The sequence below is a fragment of the Protopterus annectens genome, chromosome 1.part0 (assembly GCF_019279795.1).
Source record: "Protopterus annectens isolate FY-2018-M chromosome 1.part0, PAN1.0, whole genome shotgun sequence".
Lineage (NCBI taxonomy): Eukaryota > Metazoa > Chordata > Ceratodontiformes > Protopteridae > Protopterus > Protopterus annectens.
Genome location: NC_056725.1, coordinates 1,559,442,339 through 1,559,468,752, shown reverse-complemented (window position 1 = coordinate 1,559,468,752; position 26,414 = coordinate 1,559,442,339). Strand labels below are relative to the sequence as shown.

Sequence of the window (26,414 nt, the reverse complement as noted above, 5' to 3'; positions counted from 1 at the left end):
ACGAATGGCTAGGCTTTATAAACATTAGCCCAGTAACCTTCTAGAGAGTTGCAAATGCATGAAATTGCTTTCCTTACAAATTTGTGTACCAAGAACATGTTGGAATCCAGAAATACATAAAATAACCAAAATCACCTATAGTGGAATGTAGGAAAACATAGAATACTGGTTAGCAATGAGCTTCTCTTTAAATAAGCTATACTTTACTAGGAATGATATGTATACAGTGTATTTTATATAGCATATATCATGCATAGATGTATGTTAAAAAAATAAAAAAGACAACTGAGTACACAAGTCCCAGGATAAAAAAGTGCCCAGTGCTCATATGCGCACTGTTTCCAGGACTGGAAAAACTGACAGTGTAGAATCTTCAAGACACAGAAGCATTCCAACAATGGGGTTAGGCCAGGTTCAGAAGGAGAATGCCCCTACCCCATTGTAGAAGGAAGTAGCAGTTCACAAAAACTGACAGACCAGAAAAGAGCCATACAAATAGAGTGCTCTGTGAGGATAAGAAAGAAAGTATGTATTGTTACTATTATGCAAGAAGCCCAGAATTTCCAGATAGAAGATATTCAAAAAGATTAAGAGATAAATCAGAGGAAAGAAAAATACTTGCACAAGAAAAACTGTCAAAAATTTCAAATGCATATTTGTGATCAAAAAGATTCATGAAAAACATAAATAAATATATATATATATATATATATATATATATATATATATATATATATATATATATATATATATAGACAAAAACTTTGGGCTGTTTGGGAAAAGAAACAACCAAGGAAGTGCAAAAATATAAAGAACAAAATGTAGAGATTTTTCAAAGGCATGAAAAATAAACATGGACATGGGAAAGAAAGAGAGATCTGATTTTCTGGAATATTTATACAAAGGAGAAAACCAAAGTAATCAATGCCAGAAAGCATCTCCAAACATATTTGAAGAGAAATATAGGGGAAAGTATCCGGGTATGGAAACTTTCACAACCAAGAAATAAGATCACAATGGAGGAATGTAAAACAGAGGATTAGTAAAATAAAAAGTAAAAAATTAGAAGCTGAAGTTATGGAATACTTTCACAGTGAAGGATTTAGTATAGAAAGTCTAACACAGTTTATGTCACATCATGATGGAACAATTAGTCCCCAAAGTAAGGAAAACAAAAAACAGTGAGAGATATCTGAGCAAAAAATGTGGACACGGGACAGTATAATAACGTTAATATGGCACAATATTTATGCAAAGGAGAAAGCAAAATAAATCAATACAAAAAACATCACCAAAGATAGTTGCAGAGAAATACAGGCAAAGGCATCCAGATATAAAACTTTCACAATACAAAAAATAAGAAAACAAAGGGGGAAGTAGAAAAGAGGATTAGTAATGGAGACGTTAAAGAAATAGTAACTGAAGTTATGGATTACCTGCAAAGTGAAAGATTTAGTGTAGAAAATCCTACAGTGGTAATGTCACAGCATGATTGAACAATGAGTCTAACCAATTAAGGAGAAACAGGTAGAACAGGAAGTATGTGATCACTTGCCACATGAAGATTCTCTACAGCCTTCACTAGGAAATGAGTACAAACGTTCAGCTGGAGCTGCACAGCAACAGAAGGAGCAAGAAACATTGGCAACTCTGATGCAGTCAATGTTGTGTAGTGATAGACAAGTGACAACTCTGACACAGTCAATGTTGTGTAGTGATAGACAAGTGACAACTCTGACACAGTCAATGTTGTGCAGTGATAGACAAGTGACAACTCTGACACAGTCAGTGTTGTGTAGTGATAGACAAGTGACAACTCTGACACAGTCAATGTTGTGTAGTGATAGACAAGTGACAACTCTGACACAGTCAATGTTGTGTAGTGATAGACAAGTGTCAACTCTGACACAGTCAATGTTGTGTAGTGTTAGACAAGTGAAGACCTATATGAAAGAACAACAGATGATGCAGGATGTAGCTGAGGAGAATATGTCACAGGAAGATGTTCAGGAACTTTCTGTAGAATCCCTGCAGCAAATGGAAAGCAAAGGTAACAACAGTTGCTTCATTTAATAGAGATAGACATATTAAGATCAATGAAAAAATAAGTCAATAAAATCCAAAGTGTTAGAAGTCTGATTAACAAATGAACAAAATAATTAAATCTTTCAACAGAAATTTGTGCAATATATAACAGAAATAAATAGGCTATATTAATTTGCAGCTAAATTAATAACAGATAAAGTCTTACCACAAAACACAATGCAATAAGAGAAAGGAATGGAAGAAACCAAATGTCATCATGGAAGTACCGAACAGAGAAAACTATAAGGCAGTTAATACAAGAAGTGTCACTGTTAGAAGAGTAGAGAAGAGAGAACAGATCAATACAAATACTCAGAAAGATACATGTGATAAAAGCAGTGCACAGTATTGGAACGGATCAGGATCTATCGTGCACTATCATAAATTATAGACTAAAAATATAAGCACAGGCAGAAAAACTTAGAAGATATGCAGATAACTATAAATGTAAAGTACAATATAAGCAATTTATTGATGACCCAAAAAGTTTTATAAAGAAGTAAGAAACAAGGCAAAACAAATTGAAACACCACCAGAAAAACAGAAATTTGGAGAAATATCTATGAAGATCCTGTGAAACATAACAAACATGATGAATGTATAGAAAAATGGATAGAAAAAGTAAAAGAAAGAATAAGAAGTTCAAATGTACAGGATATAAAACGGGATGAAGTAATGGCCAGAGAAATTAAAACAAAGTTAAGAAAAGATTATAATTGGAAAAACCCTGGCCCAGATACAGTACCTAACTTCTGGCTAAAAGTATTAACATCTTTATATGAATATTTAGCCATGAGTAAGAACCATTTATATGCATACCCTGAACAGACACGGACCCTGCTAACAAAAGGAAAAACAATACATCTACTTAAGAGCGAACCTGCAAGCTATCCTAAAAAGTATAAACCAATAACTTGCCTTCTGAAAATGCATAAACTATACACTGGAATTGATGCCGACAGAGTTTATAGCTATTTAGAAGAAAACTCAATCATGGCAATAGAACAAAGGAGTCCCTGGTGGTCTAGTGGTTAGGATTCGGCGCTCTCACCGCCGCGGCCCGGGTTCGATTCCCTGTCAGGGAAGCTTCAATGAACTTTTGGGTTGGGAGGGTGGCCTAATGGTTAAGGTGTTTGCCTTGCAAACACAAGGTGCAGGGTTTGAGTCTCACAAAGGATTATTGGCTAGGCTTAAAATGGCTCACAAGGGCGTTTAGCTTAGTACTAACCTATGAACCTATGAACAAAAGAAAGTCATATGGAACCAAGGATAATTTGTTGTTAAATAAATTCATTAAGGGAAACTGTAAAAAGGAGAAGAATCTAAATATAGTATGGATAGACTACAAAAAAGCATTTGGCAGTATCCCACATTCGTGGCTTAAAGAGTGCTTAAAAATGTATAACATACACCCTGTAGTGATCGACTGCATTACAGTGGTCATGAAACAGTGACAAACCACTTTGCAATTAAGCTATGACAAAGGACAAATTACATGGAAAAAATTCAAAGGGGATATCATTTTCTGTTCGTATTGTGGCATCATCCATGGAGATGGAAGAATGCTGCTCAATGGTAGGTTCATACCTGCCTGTGTCACATATTCTGAAAGCTCAATCATGTCTCTCTTCATATAGTCCTGGGAGGCACATCTTAGGTCATTTGCATCCACATGGACTATGACTTAGTCATACAGGTAATTGAGGTTTAGTGACCTCAGTGCTTGCAAGATGTGATGAATCTTGGTCCCAAACAGGCAATAAACTGTAAACTTCTCCTTATCGTCCCTGGTGACAGAGAAATCAGTGACTCACAGTGGTGTCTCCTATGAACAAAATATTGGATTGTGTGGTGTTATGGCTCATGGGCTTGAGAGTTTAACTACAGTGAAATGTGGTTTTATGTGTTGTGGTGGGAGTTATCTTATTTGTGTCCAAGCAGTGTTTCTGAGGTCTGCGTTTGACAGGACTTTGAGGTTTGGGTAAGTTACATGTTAGCACATCCTCATATGTGGGTCAATGTGTCTGGTCCTTTGCATGTGCTGAGTGTTGTTAGTGTGTTGCTGACAACCTGTTTGGTGCTTCTTTGTGTCTATATATATATATATATATATATATATATATATATATATATATGCAGAGAGAGAAAAAAATAGATACATATACCCACATACCCCCCCCCCCCCACACACACACACACACACACACACAGACACAGGAAAGTCTGATGATGATGGCTGTGAAATGGGTGTAGTTATCAAATCTCATTCTGATATTCAAAATCTCCAGCAAGAACATCACTAAACATGGGGTTACCTTCAGTGCTCTGAAATGCAGAACAGTTTATGTGGGTAATGCTTGTATCTGTACCATTTACCATACAGATAACTCATTCTGCCACAAATCCTTCTGCTTTGCACAGCTTATCATTTGTGGTGTCTCCTCAAATTCCAAATAAGTTACACCTTTACTGTATTCATCCTTTATTAGGCTCATCATTGAAAACAGTGCCCACATTGGCATATACCTCAAAATACTGGAAGCGGCTAAAAATACTTCAATGTTTCCTCAATAAAATGATCTCGGGTCTTAATAAGCCTAGCTACTCTGGCAGACTGAAAGATCTGTCTCTTTACAAAGTGTCATAAACATTCCTGAGTGGGTCAAGTCTACTAAAGTTCCCATGCTATCAAGGACGCAGCACTCTAAGATCACCGTCACCGCAATAAAACAAGTTGTAAACCTATACTATCATATCAATAATACCAGAAGGCATGACAAGGACATTACTCAGTGCATTCCACATTTGTGAAATAGGCTAGCTTTGCATGTCAAACACAATACTTCTCTTGCAACATTTAAAACAGTTTGGATAGCTGTATGAATTCAGGACAAAACTATTAAAAACAGCAAATCCATTTATTTAAAAAAATCTACTGTTTTCCCCTCCCCAAAGCAAAGTAAATATTATTTTCTTTCAGTCTTTTGTGTATGAAATGAGAGTTTCATATTTCTGACCTTTTTATATCTACCAGCAAGAAAAACTACTAATGTGAGTCTGGGTGTATTATGTACTGCATGAGTAACATACAGAAAAAAAATAAAACTGCATTACCTAGGTCAGTTGCAGTTCATAATACATTTTTTTCAGTGAGTTTAGGTCTAAGACATTTACTCACAAAACATATTCATATCCAAGTTTATCTCAGCATAGGCCTCAGCTTTAGTTAGCAATCTAATTAAATGACAAAGAACAATATTCACAAGTGGTGATCTTTAAATTTGTGCAAACTGGTCCCTGTGCAATACAGCAAGCTACTAGCACATCATTTTATCTTTTATCTACCATCACTAGTTACAACACAAAATGACAGCCAGCCGGGGGGGGGGGGGGTTCACAGCTGGGTTTCTGTGCACACATACACACCTCAGCTCTCCCAAATTTGGGCGAACACATCTAATTTGTTCTCGAGCTTTTGTTCCATCCTTCCTAAATCTGTAAATTATTTTGCGTGAATAGCATCCACGAAGAGTACCATTTCCTTAAATATTTTCTCTTTGTCCAGAATTGTGAGGTAACAGTTGAAAGATGTGACACATACATAACACAGATTGTGCTAACACATATTTCCCATGTTAGAGGAGTGGGCCACTTTTTCCCTTTTGGTAGGCTCCAACTTGTTACAAAAAAACATGTTTATTGCAGTCGTTTGCAAAAACTGTTTGCAATTAAAAAACGAGTGATGTTGTCCCTTTCATGCTTCCTCACGGATGGGTCAGAATACCCAGCAATGTAACTCTTGGGAGGTCCTCAAAGAGGGATATGTTGGAGCACTGTCGAGCCAAAGAAAGCTCTGTTTTTGGAGACAGACATCAAATGTTGCAGGTGTGATGGAGAAGAAAGACATACTTTGGAATGTAGATTTGTGGGAGTGTAATGATATGGCAGACTTAAAAATGAGAATTGTGGGAGCAACACATGCTGAATAATGTTTCAGAGGAGGAATAGGGTTTAAAAGAAGGCAGAATTTGAATGAGCTATGAATGTTTGACTGTCAATGACTGAATAGATTATAAGTGATGTATAAAGTTTGCACCTAAAAATATGTCATTGTGATTTGTTTTCATTTGTATAAATATATGATTGTCTAAGTCTTAAATGATAATTTAATTAAGATATTTCTTGTTGAAAAAAAGAAAAGAAAAATAACCTTGACATCCAGGAATAAAGTCCAAGCTGTAAACTGATTTACCCACCCTGTATTAACTTACAGTTTTGGTGTGATAGACTGTTCTCAAAATGGATCAGATGGACAGAAAAACAAGAAAAATGCTTAACAAATGAAATACAATCATCATTCTATACTAAGATTATATATTCCATGCTTTGAAGGAGGTCTAGGCCTCCTCAAAACTGATTACATGTCCGCATCTACAGCTGTGGGACTGCATACATACCTGCTGACCTCATCAGATCCAAAAACAGTCTTTAAAGTTTTAGAACATGATGATACGAAGTCTAAGATGACCACTCTGCTTAGTTTAGCAGAATCTTTCAATTGTCAAGCAGGAAAGGAAATCAGATCAGAAGTTGACAAAAAACATACAACAACTGAATGTGCGAAAAAACAAAAGAAATAATGTAAGAAGGATCAGATGAGAAGAAAACATGTGGAAAAGCCATAAATATAGAAAGATGTATACTGATCTCCTGCAACAACCTCGTGTTGATAAGGATTTGACACAGGAATGGATAAGGGGTCGCGAGTTGAAATCAGAGCATGAAAGCTTAATAATAGCAGTCCAGGATTGTAGACTACACACACATTAGTTTACAAAGTTCACAGAACATGTGGGAGAAGCAAACAAATGTAGGTTCTGTTAAAAAAAGAAACAGAGTTGCATACCTCATTTCTGGGTGTGATGCACTTATGGCAGAGGGCCTGTACACTGAAAGACACAATAATGTGGCAAGATTGTTCCATTGAGGATTGTGCAAACACCACAGTACAGAAGTAGCTGAGAAGCATTGGAAACATGAGCCACAAAGTATTATAGAGAATGATGAAGTGTACATCAGATTGGATCAGCCGTTACCAAGAGTCTAAAAAAGTAGATGAGAGAACACCAGATATAGTACTTCATGAAAAAATACAAAAGTAGCATTGATCATTAAAATTGCTACACATTGCCATTACAGTGTCTTACATACAGCAAGACACAAAGTCATAAAATATCAAGATTGGCAGGAGAAATGAGAGCAATGTGGAGGAAAAATGCCCATACAGTTCTAATAGTAGTAGTAGCAACAATGGGTTGAAAAAAAAAAACTACTGTAATTATTAGATATGCTACCCATAAATGTAACTTCATATGAATTGCAGGAATCAACTCTGGGCCCATTGCAGGTGCTACAAAGAGCACTTTTGGGTAACAGAGATTGAGGCAATACTAATTTCATGAACTTTAACCAACTTGATCTAGCAGTCCGATATTTCAATGACAAGTTTCTCTCTATTTTAAACACACTAGCTCCCTTAAGGAAAATATGTATAAAAGCTATTTCCATTCCCTGGCTCTTCTCTGACACCAAGAAGCTCCTCAAAGAGACAGACAGAATATGGCGTAATCACTGACTCTCAAAAACCAACTTCCCTCCAAAACTACTGGTGACTATGTAATTTAGCAAAAAAAAAAAAAAAATCAAACATGACAAAAAACAATACTATACATCAATTTAAAATAAGTACCTCAATAACCTCCAAAACTTCTGGGGTTCTGTCAACCAACTCCTGTGACCTGGTCACACATCTACCCCTAGTCCCAAACTAAAAAACACATCTGACAACATTGCCACTCAATTTAATAACCATTTCATTAATTTTATACTATCACTTGTAATAAACAACAATAATTCCCAACTTTCTCTACCTATTAATTTCAAAGCAAAACCTGATTATTTTAACTTTCAGCCTATACAAACTCACTACATAAAAAATAAATCCTATCCAAACTTAAATGCTCTTCCACTGGTACTGATCAATTACCTAATGAATACCTGAAACTTGCTGCAGGAACTATTTCGTACCCTATATCTCTCCTCATAAATTGATCCATCACTGAGCACTATGTTCCATCTCTTTGGAAGGTGTTACGTGTCATCCCTCTCCATAAAGGTAGCCCCTCCTCAGACTTTTCTAACTACGGACCCATTGCCATACTCTTCCCCCCTAGCTACGATTCTTGAAAAATGTATTCACTCTCAAGTCCTTGACCACCTCTTGAAAAACAACCTCTTAACCCCCACCTAACTTGGTTTCTGCCCAAAACATAGTACCACAACTGCCCTCATTAGTTTCATAAATACAGTGAACCAGCATAGGAACAATAGATTACTTACCTCCTCCATATTTCTCACCTTATTAAAGGCCTTCAACATGGTCTTCCACAATAAACTTCTTCATGAACTAACCTCCCTCAATCTCTCTCACTTAACCCTTTCATGGTTCATCAGCTACTTAACTAACTGCCAACAAGCCATTAGATGGCTAAATGAACTAGCCTCCTCCCTACCCGTCTCTATTGGCGTACCTCAAGGTTCCATTTTTGGACCCCTTCTCTTCACTATATTTACAGACAGACTACACTCTGCAACCCAACATGCTACTTTAGTTCAGTATGTGGATGATTTCTCCCTTATATGCTCCACTCCATCCTTATCTAGCCTTCTCACCAAAATACAGCAATCCTTCCTGGACATAGAAAAATACCTTAACAATTCACAATTGATCCTCAACCCTTCTAAAACAAAATTAATGCTTTTCTCTAATAGTAAAACATTTGTATACCATATATCATTCACCATTCATTCAGCAAATAATACCCTTATTGAGCCAGTTGATTCTACAAGGCTTCTTATAGTCACCGTAGACAAGGTCCTTAAATTTTACATACATTTAGTCCTGTCATTAAGCAAGTGCATATCAAACTAGGCTTCCTGTATAGAATAAAGCCCTTCCTAACTGATTCTACCTAACACGCCATTAGTAGAACTCACTTTCTATCCCCCCTTTTATATGTCTCGCCCACTTTCACTAACTTAAGAAAATGTGACTTAACCAAACTCGAATCCTGTTATAATAAAGTGGCCAAATGAGCCACCAGCCAACCTTCTAGAACCCATCATTGCACCACACTACACCAACTCTACTGGTTGGAACTCCCCCATCTAATAACCTATAGCCAACTAGTAATACTTCTTTGTACCCTACTTTCATCTATCAGCAAACTAGTTCAACCCTATTCCAGCAGCAGAACATGAAGGTCTTCTAACAAATTACTCCTGAAGGCCAGTAAGTCAAATAACAGTTACTGAGATTCTCTTTACTTAAACAAAGTGGCCGAAGCTTGGAATGACATACCCCAATACATTCTTAAGACCAACAATACTCCTAAATTTAAACAGTTACTTAGGGAACACCTCCTGCACTAAAAATGATTACGTTTCTACAACGAGCTACTCTCTTCCTTTTTTTCCACACCTGCTTTCTTATTCCTCCTATTTTCCTCTCTCACCTTCCACTGGCACTCCAGCACTGGGTCATTATTATCATCCTTTGCTCTTTTCTCTCCCCATTTTTTTTACTTTTTTCAGCAGGTCCCGTATGTTTACCAAAGTTAACTATTGTCATTTTTTCCTTCCTCTGATATTCCTGCTAATTCATTTATGTCCTGGATGCATTTTGTATGGTTGATTAAAGCAAATCAAGTTTTTATATTGTAACTATATGTATTCCTCTAATTGTCTTTAATGACAGTACAATAGTACAACTGTTATCTCAATGTCATGTTACTGTTCTTGTCTTCTGTACACCTTATGCATTCCTTACATTGCTTTTGTAATTGTATTATATTGAACGTTTGGAGAATTGAATTTGTGCAGATTTTCTCCCCTAGCCCCTGCTGAAAACAGGCCAGCTTTGGCCCAGACGGACATTCCCTGTAAAGAAATGGATATAAATAAATAAGTAAAACTCAAACCATGCACCGCTTCAGCTGATGACCTTCCAAGTGAGTACCTTAAAATAGCAGCGTAAATCTTGTCTCAATCCTTATAAATAGGTAAGTCTAGGAATCCCATGTTCCCTTTCTTTGGAAACAATCACATATCTATCAACATAGAGTAGGAAATTCAACAGACATCACCAGCCTTAGATCTATAGTGATCTTAGGTTCATGGGAAAATAGTAGGCAATTGTCCTGAAGTCAGAAAGAAACTGTGTGCTCTTTGTTTATGAGGTGAAGAGCTTAACCATCATGTTAAACCCACCCTCTCGGAAATACTTGAAAAACATGGCTTCTATACCTCCCATATTACTAACATTGCACTTCAAACTCTTATAGATACTGTTAATACAGTTAGAGATATTGACAAACTAGTATCCCCCTTATTTCTATACTTGTATAAAGCCTTCAACTCAATTTGTCACAGCTAACTTCTACTTCAACTATCCACAGTATTTCTATCATAGAGTAGTACCCTTCTATGGTTCAAAAGCTACTAGCCCAATAGGTATCAGTCAGTAAAATGGCACTCCACCCTCTGTCCACACCTCCCAGTCACCACCAGTGTACCACAAGGCTCTCTTCTTGGTCTCCTATTCTTGAACACACCAACACCCTCCATTGACCCACATAACAGGCTTCCCTAATACAATACGCTGATGATTCAACACTCATAAGTCTCTCAGATAACTTGGCACATCTCCAAAAAATTACTCAGAAAGCTGTAACAGACACTGAAACATGGCTTTGTAACTTTCAACTCATACTCAACCCTCCCAGAATACTAGTTTCCCCCACAACTCTTTCTCATGAAAAACAACATTTAAAATCCTCTCACTTAAAAATACACCATCTGAAGTAATTTCTAATAGCAAATAATGAGGGGAGGATAGTGGATGTTTATAATTCTTCTTCTTTCGGCTTTTCCCAGTTAGGGGTCGCCACAGCGGATCTTAATACTGAATAACAATAATAATAATAATAATAATGATAATAAAAGTGGTTTATGGCAGACAGGTTCGGTTAAAACTTCACTTCCTGCCCCCATCAGTAAATCAGGACATCCCCAGCACCTACCTTCTCTCCTTATCTCTAGGGAGCAAGTCATCACTGCCCTTTCAAAGGCAAAAATTACAGCCTCCATGGCACCCAGTAACATCCCAAGCTGCATCCTACATGAACTCAGGTAGGAACTTGCAGCACCATTAGGCATCCTATTCAACCAAAGCGTGAGTACCAGCTTTGTCCCAGCTGAGTGGAGGATACCAGACATTTAGTAGGTGAATTTCCTACCATCGTATATAAAAATGGGAAGAAAGCTTCGATAAACCACCACGGCAATCCAAATTCCTGTTAAAATCAGATGTCTTTCTTCGATACCTTCAGCTGTGGTTGGAAGTATTTGTTTCATTTATCGTATATAAAAAGGGTGGAACTATAAAAAATCTTTTAAAACATACACAGTCGAACCCACAAAATGGATACATGAAAAAATGTGGTTCATGTAACTATTGCTGCTATATCTATTAATATGAATAATATTATAGTGAAAATTACCAGCAGATGTACACGTATGACAGAGAAAGTAGTGTATTGCGCAGTTTGCACAAAATGTCCCTGTTTTTAAATAGGTAAAACAGAGTTTAAATTAAAGAGTAGAATTTATGAACATGTGAGAGACATAAGGAATAAAAAGGAAACAAATGCTTTGGCTAGACATAACATAGATTACCCTGACCATACTTTTAAATTTTGAACACTAGCGGTAGTTACACCAGATATAAAAGGTGGACCATAGGCATTAATGTTAGAAAAACAAGAAGCCCTGTGGCAATTAAGGATGAATTCCCTACAATGGCCAGGGTTGAATGATAGCTTTTCACTTGCATGTTTCTTAAAATTAAAAGCTCTGGAAAGATGAGTTTTATATGAAAGTATTTTACATTTCTTTATATATATAAATATGATGTTTTAGATTACTTTGTTATTGTATTGTATTTATTAACATTTATTCATGATATATATATATATATTTATTTAGCTATATTGAATTATATATGTAAATAAGGGGGGGGGTTAGGATTGAATACTTGTCATTTAACTATTTAAATGAAGTGGATTTTATTAACTGAATTACTTTGAAGAAGTTCCTGACTGAAAAGGGATGAAAGCTTGTGCATAAAGTGTGGACTCGTGTATGGAATAAACTTTTGTGCTTAAATCTACTTAGTGACATTATTCAACTTTTCTACCTCCATCAGCTGTTCTCCAGCACCATGTGTGCCATTTTTGCTTACATACAAAAATGTATAAAAAAAAAAAACCTCACCAAAACTTGGAATGCTTTAGGGATCCAAAAACGTTCTCACCAACACAACTAAAGCTACATTCCCCACTACTTAGCACCTCCCCTAACTACTTTATGGAGCTCCATTCTTACTAAGTTCCAGGCAGCACAAAAAACAGAATTTGAGCAATGCTATAATAAAGTGGCTACATTTGCAGCAAATGCCCCTTTCAGACTCCATTACTATATAGCAGTGAAAGCTTAAATTGCTCAGAACTAGCCCATCGGCTAACATATAAACAGCTTTTTCCCACCTGCAACATTAGCCAGCAATCATCTGCTTGTCTAGCAGTAAATACCATTCTATACAACTATGTTTGTGCTCCATCATTATGATTCAGTTTGGACAAACCTTTCCGTCCACAACCCTATCAAATCTGCAAAGCATTATCTATATTTATACCATGTTGCTAAGGCCGGGACTCCTTACCTATATCTACCAGATCAATATCCTCCCTCCAGTCCTTCAAAGCCATTCTGAAACAGTTCTTAGCCAAAAATCTGTCTCTGTTTTTGCTCATCCTCAGGATAACGATATTCCTAAATATAAACAAGTTCCTATTCATACCTTCTACCTCCTTACTCTACCTTTTCACTCATTTTCTAACTTTATCTAGATCTGTAATAATTTATTTTCCCTAATTGCAATTCCTGTATAATCTATACAACTTTATCTTTAATTTCTAAAAACTGTCCAAAATGTTTCTAATAATTAAATTATTGTTATACAAGTCGTATGTGTTTTAACTAATTTTGTCATATTATGTCCAATTTCGTAGAGTTATTTAAACTGTAGATGTTTTGTTTTATTTTTGAGGCTTTTAAAATTATTTTCAAAATGTTTTTGAAATACTGTGGAACTTTTCTCCCTGGACCTCAAATAAAAGTTGACTCCTAACCAGTTAGACTTTGCCGGTAGTCAGAAGTCATTAAATAAATATCATGCTTGACTTTGTCCTTACAAATGTTGCCTCTTACTACACCCCACTAATATAATATAATATAATATAATATAATATAATATAATATAATATAATATAATGTACAACTTGTGATTGCCACAACTACCCAAATGAAAACCAAGAAAAAAGTACACCCAGATAAGGAAATCTGTGAAAATAACTAGACACCCACCCCACAACAAAAATCATTGGACCGAAAAATTATGAAAGTAATATTACTGGTCATTAATGACTTGATATTACTCAACTATCCCTGATTTTGCCTCATATTATTACCCTTCAGCTTATTGCATGTTTTGATTTTCTGGTAAATGACTGAAGATTATAGTCAGTCCGTGATGTCAGACATTAGAGTTTCATTCTTCTTAGTCTTTAGGACATCCATGTTGATGAAAATCTGGTTATTCTCCTAGTAACGTAAATTAGGGTAATATTTAAAGGTTATACCTGATTTTGGACTTGTAAAGACTCTGGTGGTCATTAGTCCAGTATCAACCTATGAACATACTACTTATGCACAAAACATGGCACGACAGTACACTGACTGCATCATTAATACTTATTTCATCCTACAACATATATTCCAAATTCAAGATTTGATATAAATAATGAAAGAGAATTTAAATAATCTCATACATACAAATGTACAGTAACCTGTAGCATCCTTCAGTAGGCTTGTAAGCATGTACCAGAATGTCTTACTGGAGCCATGTTTTTGTGTGAAGTGGACCGTTGTTCCAAGTGAGCCAGCAGGAAAACCTACCCAGTATCTGAGCAATAAAACATGGCCATAAACAATGCCACATACAGCACCAGGAGGTGATGTGACAATTCCGATTTCATAACCCCTCAACAAAACTAATTCTTAACCTGTTGTTACTGTCTAGAAAAGGAAACTACAATAACTGTTGTATAAAAAAACTACCTAACTAATAAGCCACAATACAGCCTTAAACAATGACCACATCTTTTCAGTTGCGCTAAAGTCATGCAGAGCAAAGCAAAACGAACATGGTAAACCACCTAGAAAACTAGACTCCCAATCAATCAGTGAAAAAATAGCCAGTTAGCAATGTAAATAACACTCCTCCATTAACACAAACACACACACACAAACATTGAAATTACTGCTCACTCAGAGTGCAGGAAAACTAGCGACCTGCAAAAAATTAAATAATACAAAGCTTTATACTATATAAACCGTGTGACATGGAAACAAGAAGTGCATCAAATGCATACTTTCTACGTAAATTTCTCCAGTAATGAAGCCAAACACTAGAAATGCCATCAATAACACACAGTTTAAATCAGAATCTCCCAAACATAAAAATGTTCACTTACCTGTAATGTCCAAGTGTGTAGTCTAAACAAGTCCCATTAACTCTTTGAGCAGCCATCACTTACACAGCTGACTGCTTCTCCAGATGACTTGCACAGCCTCTACATAACAGCTTAAACAACACAAATATAGCCATTATCTGTAAAACTTCCTCCAAAATTCATGTCACCTATAGCAAATTGTGACAGTCATTTATAATCCCAGTCACCAACCACAAAAAGTAAAACTCTTACAAAAGTTGTAATTTAATAAAAAAGGCTGCACTAACCTCTTGTCCAACCTTCCCTTGTGACTGTAGAAAGTGACACACATATTTCATAAAACAGCATACCCTCCCCCAAACAATTAAGCCAAGCCTTGTCTGTCCACATGATGCACCTTGACATTATCTTGACTTTACTACTTTGTAATGAATGCATGAGGAGATTACACTGGTTAACACATTCAAATAAATGTATACATTGAAATGAATAAGACATTTAAACAGCTCAGCATTTAAACCTCTCATTCAGTGAAATGAAAGTCAATACCATACTGTTTAACTTGGAAAGTTAGTTTGTTCTAGAGAGGTAGGTAAGCTCTGTGTTCCTCACCAGCAGGCAATTAAGATCTGAAAATCATCTACTTCAAAAAGTAGAAAAAAAAACACCTTACCTGCTGATGAACTCCTCTACTCCTTCACCGTTGCCAAACTATGGAACTCACTTCCACCTTCTATAAGAAACACAGGCAGCACCACCACCTTCAAATACTGACAAATCATCGCAGCTCTTCCTGGCTATGTACCTGCTCTATAACCTAACCTCTTGCTTCTCCGTATAGACATACAATACAACCACCAACTCTTCGCTGGATAGAATAACTAACCTCCTATGCTTCTTGCTACTGCTGACTGATTTTTTTTCTCCATAATTAATATTTTTTCATCACTCATTGATACTGGTACAATAATGTTGATTAATATATCTCTGTTTATACCTCTGTGATTGAATTCATCTGGTAACTAACTAAATTCTTGCTTTTAAGTATATATTCTGTATATATTACTGTAATCAAACCAACCAGAGTTCTGCTTTTATGTATATATTCTGTATATTTTACTGTAATCACTATGTATAACACTGTTTCTGTACCAATTAATGTTTATTTTTTTTCTGTATCTATTTTCTTGTTGGCACTTTTCTCCCTGGGCCTCTACTGAAAATGGGCTCTTTTATGCCCAGTGGACTTTCCCATAAACAAATGCAATAACTAACTAACTAAATAAATAAATAAATGTATACATTCACCATGTGCATTTATTTTTTGTAGTGGATTTACATCTATGGTCCTAGTATTAGCTGGCCTATTTGGTTTATTGATCTATTGTAACCAGCAAAGCCTCCTTGCTGCACCGTAGTAACACATGATAACCCTGCTTCTGACTCTACCCTGCATCTTAAACAATAAAAAGGTAAGATTATGCATCTTTTGCATTTCATTTTACACCACTTCTCTGGTAACAATCATTTGCGTCAGACCCTTCTGAAGAGTATCTACACCATTGAGGAATTCAGTGATTGCCCCCAACTTGCAGTCATCAACAAACTTAGTCAGCCAAAGGCCTCCAACATTAGCCTTGACTTCAGAGAAGTAAATTACGAACAGGAGTAGTCCCAGCACTGAGCCCTGTGGTACATCACTAGTAACTGGCTTCTTGCTATATCTGGATTCACTCACACTAACAACATTTGTCCTTTATATTAGCCATTTGGCTATCCATCTGGTGATGTAGGGATTTATGCCTAGTTTTGTTAGTTTATCTGTAATACCCAAGTGGGGAATTGTGTCAAATGCCTTAACCTGGTCAAGATAGGAAGTATGCACTATTTTATCCGTAGCCATGTTCCTAGTGGCTATCTCAAAGAAGTCCACCAGACTGAGATGGCATGATCTCCCCTTGGCAAACCTGAACTGGGTTGAATCCAGTGTTTGGATGTTTTCTATGTCATTATTTATCAAGTCCATGACTATTCATTCTGTGGCCTTGCATGTAAGTCTAGTCAAACTTACAGGTTTGTAATTTCTTGGATCTGTTGATGGTCTCCCTGATGCAGAGGGATGACTGTTGCTGTCAAAGCCAGTATGGAGGACATGGTTAAACAGAGATTCTAGTGGCATGATAGGTCCTATTTCAAACTATTTAAGAGGCACCTTGGAATATTGTTGGGACCTATTGAAATCCTGCTTTTAGCTCTAGCGATAGCAGTGGTAACCATGTTCTTTGTTGATAACTGGTGGGACAATGGTGGAGGATATTTCTTGGGAAGTAACCAGAAGTTAGGGGGAGGAAATGTGAGCTGAATTTATCAGCCAACAGACTGGCTATATCTTCTGGATGAGGATAGTTGATGCCATGTACAACTAATTGTACATATTGATGGGTATCACCCTTAAGACTGCAGACATAACTGAAAAATGCTTTATGGTTATCCTTAGCTTGGGAGATGATTCTTGCCTCAAAATTTACTCTTGCAGACTTGACTAGTCCACTGCCTGTCTAGATGACTCTGGGAGTTTTTCCTCTGTTGTGCATATTCTGTCTTATTTCTACACAGGATATTCTTTCTTTTGTTGTACAACCTATTTATGTAAGGGGTTCACCGATGTGGCTAATTTCTGAGGTGTACCCTAGGCTTGCTTCCGTCTGGTACTGCCATTTATATTCAGTTGTATATATGCTCATTCAGGGCTTTTGTGTACACCTCCGTATAGGCTTTATGTTTTCTGGGCTTAGGAGAGCTTTGTAACTAGCAATGGTGTCACTTAATAGGATGTAGTTTGTCTTACAAAAGTTCTTAAAGGTTTTGGGGTTAGGTGGGTGTTCTACTTTTATATTTATTTCAAGGATGACTGCTTTGTGATCTGATCTAACCAGCAAAGACATCATACTTGGGGGGGGGGTGCAATGCTCTCCTGTATTTGTGAGTAAGAGGTCAAGGATATTTGTACACCTAGTGGGAGTGCAGACTAGCTGCTCCAGGACATTTGCTTTGCCAAAATCTCAAAACCTTTGCGTCTGCATGTTAGTGGTCATGTATGCTTCACAGGTAATAGAGGGTAGTTGAAATCACCCATGAGTATGGCATTGGGCTGAATGGTAAGTGATCCTAGTAAATTTAGGTGTGATGTATGGGGTTACTGGTTCATGGTGGAGGACCTGTAGCTAGCAAGGATATGGTAATGGATTTTCCCTATGGCCAATTGGACATGGATTAGCTCAATCAAGTCATGTTGTTTGACCAGTTATGAGGTGTGCTTATCCTTTATCTACATGGATACACCTCCACCTTTTGCTCTTTCGTGTGCAGTGGTTAATCAGAATGTATGAAAGGCATTTATAACCATGAACTGCAGGAATGCTTTCCATGGCTTTGAACCATGCTTCAGTAACTGCACAGATGTCAGCATTCTCCAGGGTTAGGAATGCTTCCAGGGAGTTCAGTTTCTTGTTGAGATGCTAGCATTATGCACTAATACCTTTAGCTTATCCTGAGTAGATTTTGCTATGTGGGAAGGTTTGTCTGTCTGGCAATGCCTAGAAAAATGCACTACAGTGCTGGATAATGTTTTGGTCAACACTCGAAAGCCTAGTGGCAACCAGAGAAGACCAGCCCTGGCAAAGCAGCATTGCCTGTCAGTCACACCTCCCAGGCTGACAAATATGGGACCCCTTTGGAATGACACCACTAGCTAAGCCAATTATTAAAGTTAGTCATCTTTTGTTGGCATTGTGGCATCATCCATGGAGATGGTAGAATGCTGCTCAATGCTAGGTTCATACCTGCCTGTGTCACATTTTCTGAAAGCTCAATCATGTCTCTCTTCATGTAGTCTGGGGAGTTTCATCTTAGGTCATTTAAGTTCACATGGACTATGAGGTTTGGTGACCTAAGTGCTTGCATGATGTGATGAATCTTAGTCCCTGACAGGCAACAAACTGTAACCTTCTCCTTATTATGACTGGTGAGAGAGAAATCAGTGTGTCTCATAATGGAGTCTTCTGTGACCAAAATATTGGGTTGGGTGGTGTTAACAGTGAGGTTATCAACATGTTTGGTGTTTCTTTGTGTTTATATATATATATATATATATATATATATATATATATATATATATATATATATATGGGTCTAGGACACATGCTTGACTAGCATATGTCCGAATCACAAAACATCGAACACACATACACGAAAGCGCTTGACATCGAAAAGTGCTTCCCTGTACGTGTAGTTAAAAAAAAAAATCTACATTTCTGCAGGGGAGCTTCGCTCCCTGCACCCCCCACACACACCCCTACTGTATTATTCTCACTCCGAGATTGAACTACAGTGGGGAAAAGGGAATTTATCCTTACCCACACTGTAGTCTGATCTACGAAACAGGCACACATACATGGAAGTGCTTGTCGATGTTAATCGCTTTCGTGTATGTGTTCGATGTTTTGTGATTCAGACATATGCTAGTCATATATATCTCGAAAGTGCATAAGCACGAATTCGAATATCTTGAATCCGCGCTTATGCAGTGCAGCAATGGGATGGGAAGTGTTTAGCCAGGATGTTTTACGGAAGTAAATGTAAGTGAGTGTATGTGAGTGTTATTGTAAGTTGTGCGTGTGGGTTACGGTAGGGAGGTGACAGTATGAGTGTAAGTATGGGATGTGTTTGTGTATGTGTGATGTGTGTGTGTGTGTGTGTGTGTGTGTGTGTGTGTGTGTGTGTGTGTGTGTGTGTGTGTGTGTGTGTGTGTGTGTATGTGTGAGTGTGGAATGTCTGTGTGTGAGTAATGCATTTCTTAACTGTAAGTGCAATCTCGGAGTTGGTATATATAAGTAGGGAGGGTGTGAGGGATGCAGGGGGGCTTGCCCCCCTGCGTAGATGTAGTGTAGGATTGTGTAGTTTGTATGTTGTGGGTTGAATGGTGTGCGTGCTGTGTGGTGCATGGTTTGTGAATGTTCGGGATTTTATTTTTAGTGTTTGTGTGTTTCGGGATTGTGGGCTGTTCGACTTCATAGTTTCGAGATAATGAAATTCGAGCTTTCAGTATATTGAGATTATAAAGGGAAACCATATACACACACACACACACATATATATATATATATATATATATATATATATATATATATATATATATATCCATACATACATGTATGTGTGTATATATACTTCCCTGGAATGAAGTCTGATGATGATGGCTGTGAAAAGACTGTAGTTATCAAATCTCATTCTGATATTCAAAATCTCCAGCAAGAACACCACCAAAGATGGGCTTACCTTCACTGCTCTAAAATGCAGCATAGTTTATGTGGGTAAAGCTTGTATTTGTACCACTTGCCATTTAGATATCTCACTCTGGCACAGTCACCAGATACTTACTTCAGTCTCTATATTGCTGACAGATGCTCCTTTGACCACCATGCTTCTGTGGTTGTAACATCCTTCTGCCTTTCACAGCTTATCTTTTGTGGTATCTCCTTAAGTTACAAACTTACTGTATTCATCCTTTATTATACCCATCATTGAAAACAATGCCCCCATTGGCACATACCTCACAAAGTGCTGAAAGTGACTCAAAATACTTCAATGTTTCCTCAACAAAAAGATCTCAGATCTCACTAACCTTAGCTACTCTGATATACTGAAGGATCATAAGATCCTAGGACATTAGTAGGCTAATGGCCCAGGGGCCCTTACAACCCTAGCCAAGTTTTTTCTTGTTTTAATGGTGCTAGTAGTAGACATGACTCAACACTTGCTGCCCCTGTCGAGAAGGGATACAGGTAGGAAAATTAATCCAACAACATGGTGTGGGAATAGAACGCACAGCCTTCTGATCTTCCAACACCAAAGCAAATGTGCTAGTTACTGAGCCACTGAGACCGAGAAAGACCTCTCTCTCAACAAAGTGTCCTGCACATTCCTGAGGGGGTCATATCCATTAAAGTTCCCATGCAACGTATGACCCAGTACTCTAAGATCACCATCATCACAATAAAGCTAGTTGTAAACCAACACCATCATATCAACAATACCAAATGGCATGATAAGTAACTTACCAAACGTATTCCACATTTGTGAAATAGGTTGGCTTTACGAGTACTTTTCTTGCAATGTTTATAACCAGTTTGGATAAATGTAAGAATTCAGGACAAAACCAGTAAGAACAGCAAATCAATTTTTTTCAACAATGGGTTGTTTGCCCGTCCCTAAAGAAATGTTAATATTCTTTTCTTTCAGTCTTTTGTGGACGATATCAGAGTTTCATTTTTCTGACCTTGGTATATCTACCAGCAGGGAATACTAATAGGAGTCTGGGTATGTTATCTGCTGCCTGATTGACATAAAATAAAAATAAACAAATAATACAATGCATTACTTAGGTCAGCTCTAGTTCATAATACATTTTTCAGTCAGTTTAGGTCTAAGTCATTTACTCACATGTTCATACCCATATTTGAGAGGAACATTCACAAGTGATGATCTTTAAATGTGTTCAAATTGGTACAACACAAACACAAGCTATTAGTACATCATTTTAGTCTTTATCTACCATCACCACTAGTTACAGAAAAAAAAACGGGGGGGGGGTATTCGCAGCTGGGTTTCTGTGAAGATACTGAATACTATTAGCAACCCTCCTCCATCTTGTTATTGAAGTCTTGCCACTAATTATTTCATTTATTTCTGTGTGTGTGTGTGTGTGTGTGTGTGTGTGTGTGTGTGTGTGTGCGTGTGCATGTGTGTGCGTGCGTGTGTGTGTGTGTGTGTGTGTGTGTGTGTGTGTGTGTGTGTGTGTGTATATATATATATATATATATATATATATATATATATATATATATATGTATGTATGTATGTATATACATATTTATTTAATGTAATGAAACCAAAAAGTAATCAGTTTTCAGTCATGAACCATAAGTGTCCAATACAAATGCACACAAGGGCCTCTCAGCTCTCCAGAATTTGGAGGATCATATCTAATTTGTTGTAAAACTTTTGTTCCATCCCTTCTAAATTTGGAAGTTATTTTGAGTTAATAACGCCAGTAATAGTATCTAATATGGAAGCTTTTCCTAATTATTTTTTCTTTTCCATAATTCTGAGGTAAAAGTTGAAAGACATGACACATACATACACACGCAGATTGTGCTAGCACATATGCAAGTCTTTACCACATTAGATGTGGACCACTATCAAACTTTTTTTGAGGCTGCAGCTTCTTACAGAACAAAAAAAACATCATGTTTATTACAGCTTTTTTTCAAAAACTGCTTACAATAAAAAAAAATGCTCACATATGCTGAGGCACTTCAGTGGACCCTACCTAAACCCCAAAGACCTCCTAGATGAAGTACACATAACAAACTCCCACAGCAACCCTGAACACACTCGTTAACACCCACATCAACAAATACAGCTGCATGTCATGGCACCTCTGTTTATAAGCTCATAAGGCAAGCCACCACAGAATCCCACATTCTAGTCATTGGAGACTCCATTGTAAGACACATTGATGTCCCTCTCACCAGGCTAAGTAAGGAGAAAGTCATGGTCATTTGGTTGCCAAGGGCCAGGATCCACCACATTACTCAGGTCATTGGACCACAAATACCAATATAACTCAGTCACAGTCCATATGGGTGTAAATAAACTGAGATGTACATCGCTGGACTATTTGAAGAAAGACATTGTGGAGCTCTCGGAATATGTATCCCAGGCTAATATGAGTCTAGCACTGAGCAGCATTTTACCTTCTCTAAGGATGATGCCAGAGTATGAACAAAAGATGACAGACTGTAAAAATTGGCTTAGTTAATGGGGTCATTCTAAGGGGCTGCAAAATTTGTCAGCATGGAAAGAGCTACTACGCAGATAGGGACTAAAGGTGGAGGTGTCTTGATTTACATCAAAACTAAATATACCTCAAGGCTGGACAGGACAATTCACTTGAGCTTCTTCACATTAAAATCACCACAGGCAAAATACAATACCACTTCCTTGCAAACTATAGGCCCCCTCGGTGACGAAAGAAACCCATGCCATGTAGTTAAACTTATTGGAAACACTTAGCATGCAACTCAGTACCATAGTCATGGGCAGCTTTAATTACCCCACTATTGACAGGGAATCCAATATAACACCAAACACACAACCACAGAGATTCCAGGATTTTGTCAATACAAACTCCCTGAACCGGATTGTCAGTACACCAACAAGGGGTGCAACCATACTGGATCTGGTCCTCACTAATGCAGGAAAGTTCTGTACACCCCCTAGTGTAATGCTTTCCCTGGTAAAGTCGGACCACAAAATGGTCTCCTTTAAAGTAAAAATAAAGCCTGGAATCCCAGCTAACCCTGGAATATTCAGGAACTACTCTAAATCTAACTTCCAACTATTACATGATAACATGGCAAAATTTGAAGCCCCCATAAACCCTGAGTACACTGCTGCCTACACAGAACTGTTCACAGAAACCCCATACAAGCATGTTAATAGCTGCATAGAGGCAGCTGTACCCACCAGGAAAAAGTAAAGAACTAACTCAAAAAACAAGTCACCCTGGTGGAATCACATCATCAATAGGTTGTTTAACAGAAAGAAGAAAATCATGGCAAAAAGTAGAGGTGCAGCACCCAGCAGAATAAGAGCACTCCCATCAAACTAAACAAACAACTCAGAGGACACATCTACCAAAGCCAAATGAGAGATAAATTTGGCCTCCCAGGCCAATGATAACCACAAAGTAATCTTTAGCTATGCCTGCAACCTGAAAGGCAATACACAGTTGTGTGCAGAGCTCATTGTAAACAGAGCCACCTATACTGAGCCAGAAGATGTAGCAAACCTACTAGCTCACACGTTCAGCACCAACTTTACCACTCTCTCCCCCATCAACCTTCCCTCACGAAATACCATCAAATATGACTCCCCTGCTATCACTAGGAAAAAGATCCTTAATGCTCTCACTAAAGCCAAAAATACTGTATAAATGGGCCCAGACAATGCCCCAGGATGCCTTCTAAATACCATGAATCATGATCAATCAGGTTCTCTGGAGCTGCTGTTTCAATGTAGCCTCCAAACATGACTCGTGCATCATGAATGGAAAATAGCATCAGTCATCCCTCTGCAGAAACGTGGGCCATCCTGGGAACTACAAACCCATAAGTCTTACTAGTCTCATATGCAAAACCATGGAAATAATTATCATGGAAATGACTGATAATGACATGGGAAACCTTCAGAGACTGGACTAAACCCAGTCTGGTTTCATGAAGGGAAGGTCATGCCTACTTAACCTGGGGGACTTCTTTGAGAAAGTCACCAAAGCAATTGATGAGGCTAAAATGGTTCACACACTGCATACCTTGACATGGCCAAGACATTTAACACAATACCCCACTCAAGCATTATTTACAAACTTAAGAAGTTAGGTACAGACCCTTATGTCACCCTGTGGATAGCCAGGTGGCTCTCAAACAAAACCCATATTACCCATTGTAAAGACTTAAACCTTGCCTGTGATATAAAAAGGTCATGCTGGAGAGTTAGGTATGTATCCCAGAGGCTAACCCTTCTCTGGAACAGGCTTCCTCTCCATGTAAAGCAGAGTTCCTCCCAAGGTTAATTCAAGTGTAACTGCTTCTATTACCACCTGTCTGTGTATAAAAGTAGTTTGCAGACACAGGAAGTTTGATAGCTATGGAAACGGAGAATGGGAATATATCTGTCTCAGGTCATGGATATCCTTATCCACCTGTAGAAGTCCATACAGCCAGGATTTGGTGGGGTGATCATGTTGGCTGGCAACAAAGACTTGGAAGATGCATGGAGAGAAGGATAGTATGCAAGCAATGACCTAGCATAGATCCACAGGTGACTGGGGAGAAGTACACACCAGGTACAGGAGTTGGAATGCAGATATGGACAGAGGGAACGCATTGTACCAATGTCTGAGAGCACAGAACTGTATGTACATGTGCACAACACATGATGCCATCACAGTGCATGCATTATGATTCTGGGCCCCCTGCTACTTCACAAGGAAAAGCTCTAATTGGATGATGCAGTGGTGTAGGGGATGGGTGGCCCCTTATGTCTAGTTCAGATCCTAACTGCATGCTCATGTCTAAAGAAATCCAATCGTTCTTAAAGGTTAGCTTGTGCTGCATTTTGCTGGGAAGTTCTCTTTGAGGAAAAAAAATCTTCCATTTTAGAAAACTGTTTATTAATATATTAAAACATATATTAATATATTCCACTTCAGAAAAAAATATCTTAAAACTACTAGTTTGTGTTTAAACTGTCTGACATGAGACTGTATTGGATTTTTAAACAAGAGCACTCTTTTTTCCCAGTCAGTCTAAAAGCTGTTTTTAGTAACCAAAAACATTTTAGCGTGGAGAAAATGTGTTTATTTTCCATTGTTGGTCTGGCTAGGTTTTAACGTGCTCCCTACTGAAATATCATTATTTTAAATGCTGAGTGCCGACAAGCTGAAAAAAATAAACGACTCAGGAGAGGAGCGACTTTCAAAAATTGCTCTTCCCCTTAAAACTTCTTTTTGCAGTGGATGGGCTAGCCCCACTGTACCCCCCCCCCCAGTGGAGGGCAAGCACCCCAGAATCCCTGAACGTATATTTCTGAGGTGCTTGCCCTCCACTAGGGGGGTGCAGTGGGGCTAGCCCATCCTCTGCAAAAAGAGGTTTTAAGGGGAAGAGCAATTTTTGAAAGTTGCTCCTTTCCTGTGTTGTTTGTTAAACCAACTCAGAGTTCGCTGTACCTCGGAGAAAGGGGAATTTTCGGAGAAGTGGCATCTGTGACTTAGTATATATAAGTTCATTCTTTTGGCCATTCAGTCTCCAAGTATTGGGACTCACTCTAATGGGTCCAGAATTTTCAAATGGTGACCATTTTAAAGTGCTTTTTAGTTTGTGTGGAAAAAGTGACTTTTTTTTTTTTAATCAGCTTTTGCTGCTTGACCATGCAACAAACTGCAAGTCCAACAGTCAGTCTTTCTTCTAGAAAGAAAAAGAAAAAGTTAAGCAAGCATCCATTGAGACAAAAGCAGCCTAACAGTTTGTCTCAGTTACAGGTGGGCACACACACACACACACACACACACACACACACACACACACACACACACACACACACACACATGCATGCATATACAGAGACACATATATGCACACAAATATATACATACACATATATTTTTATTTATCTATTTATTTCATTTTACATTTGTTTACCAGGACAGTCCGTCTGGGTGTGAGCCCATTTTCAGTGGAGGCCTGGGGAGAAAAGCTCCAAAAACTAAAATTTACATAGGCATTCATATAAAAGTAGCAAGTCAACATGTACATTTATATAGCAAGACAAGTAGAAGTGAACATTAACATCAGTGACATCTCATGAATATCACAGAGTTAAGTAACAGTATAAGTTGAAATATATATATATATATATATATATATATATATATATATATATATATATATATATATATATATATATAGTACCATAAGCATTATTATTATTTTTTTTACATAATTACTACGTGAG

At 37.6% G+C, this 26,414-nt stretch overlaps 1 protein-coding gene and 1 non-coding gene across 2 annotated transcripts in view; both read left to right on the top strand.

The window, feature by feature from the left end:
* PRKN (parkin RBR E3 ubiquitin protein ligase) overlaps positions 1 to 26,414 on the top strand; it is a 4,754,857-nt gene that overhangs the window by 2,324,493 nt on the left and 2,403,950 nt on the right. The gene's annotated exons all lie outside the window — the stretch shown is intronic.
* On the top strand, positions 3,099 to 3,170 carry TRNAE-CUC. The gene has a single exon. It is a non-coding gene; the product is annotated as a tRNA-Glu (tRNA).